This window comes from Hyperoodon ampullatus, assembly GCF_949752795.1.
Source record: "Hyperoodon ampullatus genome assembly, chromosome: 19".
In the NCBI taxonomy this organism is placed as follows: domain Eukaryota; kingdom Metazoa; phylum Chordata; class Mammalia; order Artiodactyla; family Ziphiidae; genus Hyperoodon; species Hyperoodon ampullatus.
In genome coordinates this window covers 3645116-3660512 of record NC_136932.1, presented here as the reverse complement: position 1 = coordinate 3660512, position 15397 = coordinate 3645116, and the positions used below count along the sequence as shown (strand labels likewise).

At 35.3% G+C, this 15397-nt stretch overlaps 1 protein-coding gene across 1 annotated transcript in view; it reads right to left on the bottom strand.

Moving 5' to 3' along the window:
- The window catches only part of SKAP1 (src kinase associated phosphoprotein 1), a gene marked incomplete at both ends in the record, with an annotated part of 284039 nt that overhangs the window by 189427 nt on the left and 79215 nt on the right, over positions 1–15397 (bottom strand). The gene's annotated exons all lie outside the window — the stretch shown is intronic.

Below are 15397 nucleotides of genomic sequence, written 5' to 3'. Positions count from 1 at the left end.
GTATCCCCATATCTCATCCCTCTTGCATCTCCCTCCCACCCTCCCTATCCCACCCCTCCAGGTGGACACAAAGCACTGAGCTGATCTCCCTGTGCTATGTGGCTGCTTCCCACTATCTATTTTACATTTGGTAGTGTATATATATATCCATGCCACTCTCATTTCGTCCCAGCTTACCCTTCCCCCTCCACGTGTCCTCAGGTCCATCCTCTACATCTGTGTGGTACATGACTCTTTTTTTTTAAACATGAATTATGGTTTTCTCAGGGTACATGCCCAGTAGTGGGATTGCTGGGTCACATGGTAGTTCTATTTTTAGTTTTTTAAGGAACCTCCATACTGTTCCATAGTGGCTGTACCAATTTACATTCCCACCAACAGTGCAAGAGGGTTCCCTTTTCTCCACACCCTCTCCAGCATTTATTGTTTGTAGATTTTTTTTTTTTTTTTTTTTTTTTGCCGTATGCGGGCCTCTCACTGTTGTGGCCTCTCCCGTTGCGGAGCATAGGCTCCGGACGCACAGGCTCAGCGGCCATGGCTCACGGGCCCAGCCGCTCCGCGGCATGTGGGATCTTCCCGGACCAGGGCACGAACCCGTGTCCCTTGCATCGGCAGGCGGACTCCCAACCACTGCGCCACCAGGGAAGCCCTGTAGATATTTTGATGATGGCCATTCTGACCGGTATGAGGTAATACCTCATTGTAGTTTTGATTTGCATTTCTCTAATGATTAGTGATGTTGAGCATTTTTCATGTGTTTGTTGGCAATCTGTATATCTTCTTTGGAGAAATGTCTATTTAGGTCTTCTGCTCATTTTTGGATTGGGATGTTTGTTTTTTTGATATTGAGCTGCATGAGCTGCTTGTATATTTTGGAGATTAATCTTTTGTCAGTTGCTTCGTTTGCAAATATTTTCTCCCATTCTGAGGGCTGTCTTTTCATCTTGTTTATGGTTTCCTTTGCTGTGCAAAAGCTTTTAAGTTTCATTAGGTCCCATTTGTTTATTTTTGTTTTTATTTCCATTTCTCTAGGAGGTGGGTCAAAAAGGATCTTGCTGTGATTTACATCATAGAGTGTTCTGCTTATGTTTTCCTCTAAGAGTTTTATTGTGTCTGGCCTTACAATTAGGTCTTTAATCCATTTTGAGTTTATTTTTGTAAACACTAGCTTTTATGTAAAATTCAAGAACTTGTTAATGAAACATCTGAGGAGGGAGATAATATATTCACTGAGCATGTGGCTTTTTGAGGGAGCAGGCACCATTCTCAATATTTAATTCTCAATAAATTATAAACTTAATTGTGAACTTCTATATAAAATATTATTTCTAAATTTATCTTCCCAATAAAATTGTTTATCACTTAACAGAGTCTCGTCACATTATGTTTTAAATTAATTATTGCTCTCATTGACTCTAAGTAGAAATGTAACCTGTAATGCACTAAAAGAACTACCTCATAATTTTAGTTTGCTCTTAGAAACTACAAATATTTTAAATTACATTTGTTATTTTAAATATTTTCTTTAATTTCACCATTAAGCAGAGTTCAGAATATTATTACATCTCTAAGTCACCGGTAGCATTTATAAAAGAATAACAATATTAACTCTTCTCTGAATGCAGGTTTTCTGGCTTTAGATGTAAATTTTTATTTTTATTTTTGCTGAATAAGCTTATTTTTATCATTTCTTTTTACATGTTATCTGGATATGCTGGACTGTGGACTGATAATTTAAGTTAGCATCTTAGAAATCCAGGAACTTTCATACAATAAACTCATTAAAATATATTTCAGAATCTGACTCAGACAACAACATAAAATATCTGCTTTTATCATTTAAAAAATGACCAGCATATTTCATTTTAAAAGGATAGTAAATTTTTCTTAATCAAAAACTTCTCAGGGGTTTTTCACCACATGGATTTACTGCTAACCTGCTGTATCTGCCAGGCCAGTAAACCTGCCAGCCCCCTCAGTCAATATCTCACACTGAGATGCCACATTTAAAAAATCTTCCTGATCGGGTAAATATTATATTCTTTTCTAACCCTGCGGATATAGCTTTCATGGGGACATTTATGAGAGCTGAAAGGATTGAGGGAAAAATAAAACCCATACTGCTTTTTAGAGTTTAAAAAAAGTCTTTATTGGAATTTCAATAATTCATTTAGCAGAGTGTGCAAAAATTTTTATGGAAACCTCTTTTTAATTTTATACCTTTGCCATATATTGAAAATCATACTCAATGTGGTCTTATATCATTTGGACTGAAAAATGGAATATGTTAGAATTGTTGTCAGTGATAACTTGGGTAAGAGTTTAAAGAACATTGTAACTAAATCAGAACTCAGTTTTTGCCTATTCCATATAGGAAAAGTAAACTTAAAGTTGTGAAAGTTTTTACCTAGGTCTGGCCTCTGTAGTGCTTAGACCAGGATCCCTGCAACACTCTGCACAGTGATTCATACTGTAACCGTTATAACAGCAACACTAGTAACAATCATAAGTGAACTGCAAAATGTGCTGTAATTACTAACTCAACTGTTAGAATTTACTTCTACAATTCCAGCAATTTCTCCTTAACTAACTTCTTAAAACAAACAAAAAGAATATGAGAAACAACAAAAATGCTGAAGGAAGGCCACCATCAGATATAAAATGTAAACATCCTAAAAGTTTATAAATTTATGTACCTTTGCAAGTTAGTCTGCATTTACTTTTACTATGTATATTTAGTGGAGTAACCTAGCCTTCCTAACTAAACTGGAATTAATATCAACCTTTCCAACATTTGTTCTAAGTTTCTTTGCACCCGATATGCAAAGTCATTATTCATGCATGTACCTTTCTCTCTCATTTAGGTAAAGCTGGGACTTCTTATATAGCTGAAAAATGTTTTTCCACTGCTAAGACAAGCTATATATATTGTCTTGTAACACTAAACGAAACATACCTTTTAAAAAGTTAATATATATTTATAGTTAAATTATAATTTGATAATCTATCCATGGAAAAAATATAAAAGCAGTGAGAAGTTGGTTTTATGAAAAGCAGGATTTGAACAAGTGAAAAAGACAGTAAGAAGTTTCTTCGGCTCCTTTTTATGTCTCATCCTAAATGAAAAGGGAATTTTAAAGAATTCCAAATTAAGGGAGAAACACTTAAAAACAACACTACCAAATTTAAATAAATTTGTTATTCCTGAAGAAACAAACATGCAAAAGATTTCACATGATGAGCTCCTTGAATTGCCCTAATGTTCCTTAGGAAATTTTTCTTTGCAGCTGAAGGCACATGCACATACAGAGTGAAAAAGCAAGGAAGAAATATGTAATCTGTCTTAAAAGTCTGTCTTAAATCTTTCAGCTTTAATGATATGATAAGGAAAATAATAATTATTTATAGTAAGACACTTAACAAGAATTCAGATGTGGCTTTCTAGGAAAATCTCTTCTATCCTACACTTTGACAATGACCATGACACTCCAGCAAACCCTCTGACACCTCCCTATAGCTACAAAGTCAAATATTTGCAAACAGTTTCTATATTATAATGTTATTAACTGTAACCATCCAAGAAATTGGTCATTTTAATCTCCTTAATTTTAATGCTAAAAGAAAGAATAAAAATCTTTAACTGATTAATAAATCTGAGTTCATAAACAATTTTTCTAAAATGAATCTTTTTCCAATAGCCAAGTAAAGATTTACCTCAAAGTAAGAAAGGTACACTTGAGCTCTGTGAAAGTATATATGCTTACTTTTAAATCAATGGTCAAAGAATGTGTATCCAAGATCAGTCGCAATTTTTTGATGACCAAACCAATTGAAATACACACGTATAACTAAGGGCCATTTTCTGCATCTCTACTCACATAAGAATGTTCCAAAGTTTTTAAGAAAGTCCACAATTTAGTCTATCTCATGAAAAGTACAGCCTTAACATGAAAAAAATCAGATCCAGCAGTTGCCTGAGAAACCTGACACAGATCAGGCAACAGGGGTGTATAAGATCACCTAACCTGATTACAGATAAAGCTCAAAAGTTTTATGTCAAATTACTGTTTTTTAAAAAGTGGAAAAGATAGACTCTTCCTATGAAGATCCATAAATGCTTTGTTATTAAGAGATTTCATCTTTAGGTTTGTTAAATTTTGTCTTCAGGTATTCAGAGGAGTACCAATACTAAAAATTAATAAATAGCTGAGAATAAAATTTTATTCATACATCTTAAGGGAGAAGCACATAAAGTGAACTAATTTCCCTATTTGAAAAAAAATAACCAATATCATCTCTTCAAGTGGGGGAGGAAAAAGACAATCAGTCAAAACTACCAGTTTCCTATTTAATATTTAAATCATTATGCTATTCTCACTTATTTCACCTGTGACCAACTCCTTTTCATTTTGTCCTGCTATGTCTATGGCATTCTTCTCTTGTACTTCCTCAATTAGCATAATATTAAATATTCTCTTTTAGAAAAAAATTTAGTATTAACAAAGCATGGTCTCAAATTTATTTCTAGAGTTCTCAGAATTGCTAAATAGGACCCCATTTTTTTCATTAGACTGTGACTTGAGCATAAAGGCAGCCTACCTTAACCATTACTCAAGTTTTTCGAGTAGCTTTAAAAAAAACTACTGAGGGACAGTGTCTAATTTTAATCTTTTCACCTCCTGGATTGCCATGTAAGGTATATTAATAGCAACTCTTCACTGATTCTTGTCTATAGACCAACTATTCCAAGGCAGAACAGAAGTGTTACTTTTAGTGGCCTCCTAGAAAAACAAACATAATTTTGTGCTACATGTAGAAATTTCTTCTATAGGCAATACGCATGAACACATTTGCATGCCAGTTCAGTCTTCCCTTCATCTGTTTGCTATTTACTAGACATTTATATATATCTGAAATTCATAGAAAGAAGGTTACAATAATAAATTACAAAGCTGGTAAAATTAATTTGTTATAGGAAATATAGGATATCTGTTAGAAATGCTAACAATATCCATTTTTAATGGCAAAGAAAAAATACCTGTAAATTTGGTTTAAAATTCATATTCAAGCCTCCATCATTTACCTATTTAGGAATATAAACCCCTCAAGATTATGGTTTTATTTGTCCTCCTCCTGACTTGTGTAATAAGAATATACTGAAATGATAGTTGTAAGAAAGTAATACCTTTTAGGTTTTAGGGCTTTAATAAAAGAACAGGATCTTCTCAGATCTGAGTGTGCGTATGTTCTTGGATATATATATATGTGTGTGTATATAATTTTTATATGTAATAGTATATAATTTTTAAGTTCTTGATTCATTCCATATGCTCCCATGTTGAGAACTTATGTATCTTAGCCTTGGAAGCCAACTACAACAAAACAATCCAGAAAAGCTCAAAAGTTGTATTTTCTTTTACCACAAGAGGGGGCTAGAGAATTCTAATCTCTTCTAAGGTCTATAAAACCCTTTTTAACTGCTACTTTATAGACATTCAATTACAACAGGCCATAATACATTAAGGCATTAAAATACACATATATCCCAACATATGCCAAAGCAAGCACTACACTGGCATGCCCACCAGATGATCACCAACACCAACATCAAATAAACACTTAGGCATCTTCAAGTGGTTTATATGAGATTTTAACTTTAGTGGTTCCCTCCCCAAAAGGCAGCTTTCTTGGTTAGGTGATGCCCTTGGAATGGAAAATATCAAGGAATGTGATAAAATGCTCCAAAATTGGAGAGCATTACAGGGGCAAAGTGAAGTAAGGATTAAGGGAACTGAAATTTATGTAGTTTGGAAAAGTGAAGACTCTGGGGATGAATGTTCACAGTCTTTAAGTACCTTCTAAAGGTAACAATATAAATGAATTAGGGGAATTATTCAGTCTCAGAAGATGGTACAGAAAAGAGCAACGGCCTGAAACTAAGGAAGGAAAAGTTTAGGTTAGACATGAAGAATAAATTAGTAATAATAGTTGGGTGGGAAATATGTCCTGCAAAGGAAGAATACAGAGCATAATGGCTATATTTGATAATTAATTAAATGAGATATTAGTAAGAATGATGTGAATTCATTAGAAGGGCTAGATTAGATAACTCAAGTGATTTTTTTCCTTAAGCTGTGACAATCTCTAGGCCCAGCTACGTTCTTGGGCGTTCATAAATGTCTTACAATGATGATAATGGTCATTTGTAGAAAGGAGCACTCATGATCCCAGTTAACCCTATGCTTTTTTTTTTTTTTTTTTTGTGGTACGCAGGCCTCTCACTGTTGTGGCCTCTCCCGTTGCGGAGCACAGGCTCCGGCCGCGCAGGCTCAGTGGCCACGGCTCACGGGCCCAGCCGCTCCGCGGCATGTGGGATCCTCCTGGACCGGGGCACGAACCCACGTCCCCTGCATCAGCAGGCAGACTCTCAACCACTGCGCCACCAGGGAAGCCCCAACCCTATGCTTTTTTGATTAAAACAAAATCTGGAGTATTATTATGAAATAACATAATTACAAAATTAACTATGACAATGATGTTTATTTCTTAGAGCATTCCATTAAAATATGCCATACCATATAAGCTATATCCTAACAGCTCATAGAAATGGGTCTGCAAATAATTGGCTAAAGGCTTCTGTAAGTGAAAACTTTCCATGAAGGAACAACTCCCCTATAAATCTCAATTTTACAAGCCAGAGAAACCACTTCGTATAATCTTTCTTTCCCACTAGGCTAATGTATCTGGGTTAAAGCTACTTAGGGCCTAACATAAAAAAGACTGTCACTCAAAGTCAGAAAGGCAGTGTAGACCATAAGTGTAATTATAGCTTGTGAATTCAACAATCTTCCCCTAGTAGACAATAATATTCTAGATTAACAGGTTTCAGCATTGTTTTAAACAGCATTACTAACATTTACTTTTTACTTGAAAAGTCAGAGTTCTATGATAAAGCAAAAGAACTTATGGCTAGTAGAAAAACAAAGATCACCAAAGCATGAAGAAATGACTAAAAATATATATATTTACATATATATAAAGCATAATATATATTAAGTATAAATTTATACTTATATAAATTAAGTATATGTATCTATATACTTGGCCTGAAAGTTTTATGCTTAAACAAAATTCTTTCACATTTAAGTGAATATTAAACTTTGAGATAAAAATGGTCAGTGGGTTTGGGGCTTGAAGAAGGATGGTCTGCCTCTGACTCATTTATATATCCATCAGATAAATATACTACATTAGCAACCAAAACACTGTATATCATTTTACCACCACTGTAATGACCACGCTAACAACTTCAGTAATGATATATTCTAGGACTTTCATATTACCATTACACTCATTGACTAGTTTAGAATTTGGAGAGAAACAAAGAATACTTGAGCAATATGAAAAAGCTTAATCTCATCAGCCAAATCACTCACTTAAAAATCAACTATTTGCATTTAAAGATGGCCACTGTTACTTCACTACTAATTATAGTGGAAGCTCAAAAAATGTTTGACCTTTCAAAGAATGGGGTTTTGCTCGTACTCCCAGTCTGGAAAAGATTTCTAAAAACACTTTGGCTACAGCACAGGCCAAATCTTATCTTGACTTTCTTCCAAACTACTGCAAGTCCAACCAGTTGGGTTTTTTTCTGAAAACTCTGTCCCTGAAAATCAGCCCTTGTGATTATGTACCATATACTTTATAGTGGGGGTGTCTAGTCTCCTCTCTTCAGCTAGATTATTTGCTCACTAAGGAAAGGAATCACATCTTATTTCTTTTTGTATCCTCCACACAGCCTCTAAACTCACGATTGAATAAAGGTATTCAATATAGGTATTCAATAACTAGCTCTTCATTGGCAGTATATTAAAATCTATAACATGGACAAAGGCCAAAAAAGATAACGAATTAGTTCTGTGTCAAGTCAATTCAGAAACTAATTGTATGCTATTCACAGTTATAATTGTTAGCATTTAATGGAGCCCTTTGAAATTCTTTATAAAATATAGTGCTTCCAAATCATCCTGGGAAGAAGATAAGAACATACATAGGCCAGAGAGACACACATGTCTGAAGGACTTAACTGAAACTTGTGAGAAATAGCTTAAGGTCCATGGTCAGGCAAAGCTGTTTGGGTCTGCGCTGAAAAGCATGCTGAGATCATGCAGGGGAGGGAAGGTACATAGTATGGGTCAGGGGAGGCCACAGCCAGGCCTTGGTTTCTGTACTGGTTCTGTCTTGCTGACCATAAGACCAGGCACTCAGCCTTTTAAAAAATGTAGTTTCCTCTTTGGAAAAACAGAGATTAGATCAGGTGATTACCAAGTCTCTTCCATTTCTAAAATGCCACGGTTTTAATGTTAAAACGTGGGTTAAATTTGTAAGGGGTTTTTCCTAGTGAAAGAAGTATTATGTAAGATATCCAACCATCAACACATGTGAGAGTGCTTTACTGAGCACTGGACAGAACACTAGAGTTTAAACACGCACCAACAGCCCAACATGCTGGGCTGAAGAATGAAAAATGGGTAGTTCATAGACGGATAATTGTTATTGTTTTCTTATTCTTCACAAAACATGTATAATCCTTGGTAATCATTTGTTTAAGTTATATAAATTACTGTCAACTTTGATACCCAGTTTGTCATCTTCATCTGTGATTTATACCAGACTATATAAACGACATGATGTCTTAGATCTAATAAGACATTTATCTTCATGAAGGAGGCCGCTGCAATCCTGAATGACAGCTTACTTACCCTTATCACAGTTAACTCACCATTGAGTCCTTAATTTCTCCCAATGATTTGAAATCTGATGGACTCACTGGAAGCCAACAGAAACTTGCTCAGAAATCTACCATGTTCATGAAAGTTTGTGTTTTACAGTAGGAATTTGTTCTTTGACCCTCAAAACACAGACATGGAAATCAGTTTTGTGTTCCACAGTGTGTACTCTAAACACATGGATATAACTTCTGTTAGGGTTGACAGGAGTCATGTGCCTTTATTAAAGAAAAATATACCTGCACGCAACAAAGATGAAAGCAAGTGTCTGAAGAATAAAAAGAAAATGAGATAATGCTTGTTTGAATGTATGTATGTTTATTTACATAATCATATGTGGAGAGGGACTATCTGAGTCACTTTCATTATCTTCATATAATAGAATAAAAAGGAACTAACAACTCTAAATATGTTCATATAGTTTGTGTAATTTAAGAAAAATACACATGAAGAAAGCAATGGGCTTGACCCCGTCAGTGAGAAGGAAGCAAATGGCTTGCTGTTTTTAAGCCATTAACTCTTTCAACCTACCAGGATACCAATGACTGAGCCTGCAATAGGTTTCTAACATTCCAAGTAAAGCAGCCATAAAACACAGGCATTTTCCTCCAAAGCTGTCAGCAGTATTCAGCCTAAGGTTTACCTGATCAGAGAGGTCACTTACTACTAATCACTGCACCATTAATTCACATACCTCTGTAAACACTGTAAGAAGTACAGTTTACTTATTCTGTGAAACAATATAATTTATACAGTAAAATCAGGCCTTATACACAACTCATAGCAATGGGGTCTCAGACTGGCTTGTGAACAAACATTTCTTATCCTCACTGAATATAAAGTCTATCAGGGGTGCTATGAGTAGACTTAGATGGCAAAACTAGCTTAATTAGCAGAAGTTCTAGGGATAGGATTTCAGCTCAATAAGAGGAAACCTTTTAAAATAATTAGACCTCTTTATAGGTATCTAAAACATGACCTTGAGAATGTAAAACAAAACAGGGAAAAATGGATAAATCTACAACTATAATTGGAAATTTTAACACAAGCTTTCCAGCAGATAAAAGGAAAGCTAGGATACAAAAGATCTGAAGAACATTATTTACAAGTACAGAAATAGTTAAGAGTGTATTCAATGAATACTTCAGGAGGCACATAGCACATAAGCACAAACTATTACTAGGCGACAAAAGAAGTCTCAATAAAGTCTAAAGAATATAAATAGTATATATTATGTTTTTAGGCTCTTACATAATAAAATTAGAAAAATAAAAATAAAAAAATAAAAAAGCAGATTTAAAAATCCCTAGAAACTAAAACAAATCAAAACAAAAACCAGGAAAAAACACACAAAAACGCTTCTAAATAACACATAGGTTAAAAAGGATATCATAAAAGAAATTACAAAATACTTAGATGGAATTATGAATTATAATGAAATTAGTACATATCAAATTTTGCACGATGAAGTTAAAGCAGTTTTTAGAGGATAATTACCTTTGAACACATTTATTTTTAAATAAATATTATATTCGGTGAAATAAAAGCAATAAGAGAATGATACATAAAGCCCATAAGAGTGGGTGTTTCAGAAGTCAAACAACCAGCTAATCAGAGGTCTTCAAAAAGCAGCAGCTTTGGAATCTACTGGAATCCTACCCCCACCCACTACCTCCCATAGATTAGGCATGTCATCCTTGGCCAATTCATTTAATTTCTTTATCTGTAAAATGGGGATAACAGTTCCTTTCTCTCTGAGCTGGTTTGAGAATTAAATGAGATAATGCACGAAAAGCACTTAGTACAGCATAGTAAATGCTCAATAACTTGTTCCTGTTACTAGATGACCATCATCTTTTCCAGCTCTCAGACTCTAAGATTCTAATTCTGGTACAAAGAAACTTAAGACAAGCATGAATTCCAGCCACAAAAATCTAATCAATAAATTAAACTTTCATTTTAATTTCACAATAATAAAAGTTTTGTTTAAAATATATTCTTCTTTCCCTTAGTGAAGATACTAAAATAATTTCTTATTCCTGTTTTTATTATTATAGAAATAAAACATACAGTGATCAACAAAAGCTAGTCTGTTATTCATAATATTAAATCCAAAACTGACTTCTATTTCAGAACCAAGTTGAAAGCAGAGAAATGTTTTCTAAAAGTGCTAAAAATAAAGCCATAAAAAACTGATTCTCTTTATTTTCAAAATATTCTATGTTTTTTAATGTATCTTTCAGAAAAGTCATGGAGTTGAAAATGGCCACTACTGGTACATTAACAGGTCTAAAATTTCTTTTAAATCAAGTAGCATTTAATAAATTGGTCAATAAAGGCTCTTCACTTATTACAGGTCTTTACTTTTCCAATTCTATTTTTCATTTTGCTGGAGAATAAGAACGTTTTCTAACCTTTAAACATCCTGATGTAAAAATAAATTATAAAAACATTCTTTCTCACTTCTTCCCAGACATATCTGCCCAATATCATTCATTACCTTTTCTTTAATTAGAATGTAATAATACATGATACATAATACAGTATTATAGATTTTAGGTTTCTTCCCTTATAAAATAATTTTATGTTTTCCTTTTCTTTGAGAAGGAGTTACTATACCCTCTTATAGAACAATCATTTTCCCTAACCCATCTTTAAAAAATGTATGTACATGGGGGTTCTTCATAATACTAATGAAATAAATTTATAGACACATTAAAATATATTGTACATTTTGGATGATGAAAGCAATCAGATCTTGAGCTTCATAGTTGGCTGGCTTTTGTACAGTTATTGTATTGAATGTTTCATACTAAATTTTTTTCCTTCAATATGGTAGAAACAATGCCTTCCTAAGTCTATAAATCTAAATATTACTACTTGTTAGCAAGTTTTCACTCCTAATGATGGGGTCATGCTCTTATTTGTAGGTGTCTCTCCATAGGCTATAGCCTGACATTCTCAGACTGACAGCACTTACTAAGGAAGTGGAGAAGGAATTGTGATTAGGTAGCAACATGCTCTCATTTTTATGCATGGTTTAGCCTGTAACCTTGGTTTTTATTTTATGCAGTGCACCTGGCCAGGTTTCTATATTCTTCTAGAGCTCTTTGTAGTTTTCACAAAAGCATGACCCAAACACGACATGTACCATGCATGGTTACTGCCTCTCATCACTGGAGTTATGGGCATATGGGTCAGACTGTGTGTCCTTGCATTGTTGTTCGTTTAGGACACTGCTCTGGCTATAGGTGGAAAGCAACAAAGCTGAAATATTTTAACAGTGACCTTTCATTTTTCTAATAAAAATAAAAATTCCAAAAGTCTAAAATAATGTCACCACAAAGAAAATTTTAGAAAAATCTCTTCTTCCTAAAGGATCACCCTAGCTGTCTCATCAGCAAGTGAAGACACTGACTTTATATTTGTCCATTTGTCAACTTGTTAATAGTGTGTTTTCCCAATGAGACGGACAGCTCCATGAGGGCAGGGACTGTGTTTGACTTTTTACTGCCTATTTCACTAACAGCTTAGCACAGTGCCTTGCTATTACCTTATAATCTCTAAATAAGTATTTGTTAAAATAATGAATAAATAGCATATCAAGTATTACTGTTCTCCATAATGGTGCAATCTAGTTAAATAGGATATAAAGTTTACTTAAAATTTTAACATCTTTATAAGCTTCTCTTTAATTTCACAGGAAATATACATATCTTTATTTTTCAGGGGAAGGAGACAAACATTTATTGTGCCTATTATGCATCAGTCACTCAGGCACTGTGCTAGATTCAATGCTTTGCAGCAACTCATATTTAAACATTATCTCATCATCCTACAGTCAAATTTTTAACACAAACAAGTCTATTCCTACCTCTACCACTGACAGTGTCACTTTGGGAATTCTGTTAACTTGTATGCACAGAACTGAAAATAAAAATCTATTAAGTAAAATTTTACTATTATTAATACTATTGGGGAACTATTATGGAACAAAGTTTCCACTATGGAATTTTCCAGGTAATAGGTTTACATCTTTCAACACTAATTACTTTCTTTAATTTCAACTATTTTTATTTTTTATTTATTTTATTTTTTTCGGTACGCGGGCCTCTCACTGTTGTGGCCTCTCCCGTTGCGGAGCACAGGCTCCGGACACGCAGGCCCAGTGGCCATGGCTCATGGGCCCAGCCGCTCCGCGGCATGTGGGATCTTCCCGGACTGGGGCACGAACCCACGTCCCCTGCATTGGCAGGCGGACTCTCAACCACTGCGCCACCAGGGAAGCCCTAATTTCAACTATTTTTAATGAAAATATTTTAAACATACTATGTGTATCTATACAGTCTTAACCAAAATATCTGGAATATGAATCCATCTTTTTTTTTTTTTTTCTGGTACGCGGGCCTTTCACTGTTGTGGCCTCTCCCGTTGCGGAGCACAGGCTCCGGACACGCAGGCTCAGCGGCCATGGCTCACGGGCCCAGCCGCTCCGCGGCAATGTGGGATCTTCCTGGACCTGGGCACGAACCCGTGTCCCCTGCATCGGCAGGCGGACTCTCAACCACTGCGCCACCAGGGAAGCCCCCATCTTTTTTGATAACTCAGATAAGGACAGTGGTAAGGATAGCAGAGTGGTTATGAGCAGAGGTCCTAGAACAAGACTGTGTAGACCTAAATCCTGGTAATACTACTTACTAGCTATTCGATCTTACATAACTTAACTTCCCTAGGTCTCAGTTTGCAAATTAACTTCCCTAGGTCTCAGTTTCCTTATCTGTAAATTGAGGATAATTCTAATACCTACTTCTTAGGCTGTTCTGAGGATTAAATGATGATAAATGAAAAGTACTTAGAACACAAATGCAAGGCATATAGTAAGTGCTCAATAAAAGCTAGCTAAAAGTTTTACCTTATTAAGGTACTGAGCTCTTAGGGGAGAGTTCGGGCCATTTCTCTCTCCAGTACAATAGGGCCCCAGGCTACTATGTTTTTTTAGTTCTTATATAAATTTTGTGGCAATTCCCTGGCAGTCCAGTGGTTGGAACTCCACACGTTCACTGTTGAGGGCACAGGTTCGATCCCTGGTCAGGGAACTAAGATCCCACAAGCCATGCGGTACGGCCAAAAAAAAAAAAAAAAAAAAAAAAAAAAAAAAAAAAAAAAGTTTTATTTATAGATTTTGTTTTCTATAACAAATTTTAATTGTTTTCCTGTTTCTTTCCTCAATGCTATTTGTTAATTGATGCCTTTACAGTACTTTTTCTTCTAACTGGATGCTTCACTCTACTGTGTAGGCTGAGAAGTCAAAACATTGTAATGGTTAGACATTTGTAAGAAGAGGAATCGCCAGTGAGGGCCTCAGGGGCTTTCCCAGGAGTAGGGTACATAAATGTTAACCTGGGACTCAGGAACATTTATTTTCACTTAGAGGTCTTTCTGGCTTACTTATTTTGTTCTCAGCTGTGTTTGGGAAAGTTGGAAATACCAAATAAGTGACCTATGCATTAATGAGGTACTATTGTTCTAATTCTGTCAAGCATTAGATTGATCAAAAACAAATGAAAGGGCTTCCCTGGTGGCGCAGTGGTTGAGAGTCCGCCTGCCGAAGCAGGGGACGCGGGTTCGTGCCCCGGTCTGGGAAGATCCCACATGCTGCAGAGCGGCTGGGCCCGTGAGCCATGGCCACTGAGCCTGCGCGTCCGGAGCCTGTGCTCCGCAATGGGAGAGGCCACAGCAGTGAGAGACCCACATACCGCAAAAAAAAAAAAAAAAAAAAAAAACAAATGAAAGGTTGATTTTTTTAAAATGTTTTGCACTGTTAATTTTCTATAATTATTAATCAGCTACCAATGTAATTATTAAGCTTTCAGTCCAAACAATGTTTTTACCTGAACCAATATACAGATCTCACATTAAGGCCCAATTTCTAAAACTTGGGTATTACTAATTGTGCTAGTACACAAAGCTCAAGCAAAATACACTGTTTCTGTGTGACTGAATCCACAGTTCTCATTTGGTGGTTATCAATTCAACGAAAGGGAGAAAATATGAATCACTGAAAGGGCCAAATGAAATAAGAATTAGTGATAAATTAGAAACAGAAGGGAAGGTGGGGATTATGAACACTTGGAAAATGCCAAAGTCGGAGGGAAATTTGGAAGAAAAATAAATAGAAAGATCACAGACTAATAAAGAAAAATAAGGAATAATTTACCAACTTTACTCTCAATCCCTAAGTGAATAATAAGCTTTCAATTTAATATCCAGTTTAGTAGCATTTCTACCTCCCCCCCACCCACACTGCAAAGGCACAAGAGAGACTTTGATAAGATAACCATGTGTATCAGTGATGATCAAACCTTCTGGTCAAGTGGCCAAATGCCAGAAGAGGCACTGTGAACCTCCCACCCCTGGAACAGTTGAGCCTGAGCCAGAAACTGGCAGCCACCACGCCAAAACTTTTATATTCATGTATCTTAAAAATTCATATATATTTTCCTTCCACTCTGTTACATACCAATGTGTTTCTAATACAATGTTTATAAGGGTTGAATTATTTAACTCTTCCCATTCCCAAATCTCCAAATAAAATTGATGCTCCAGGA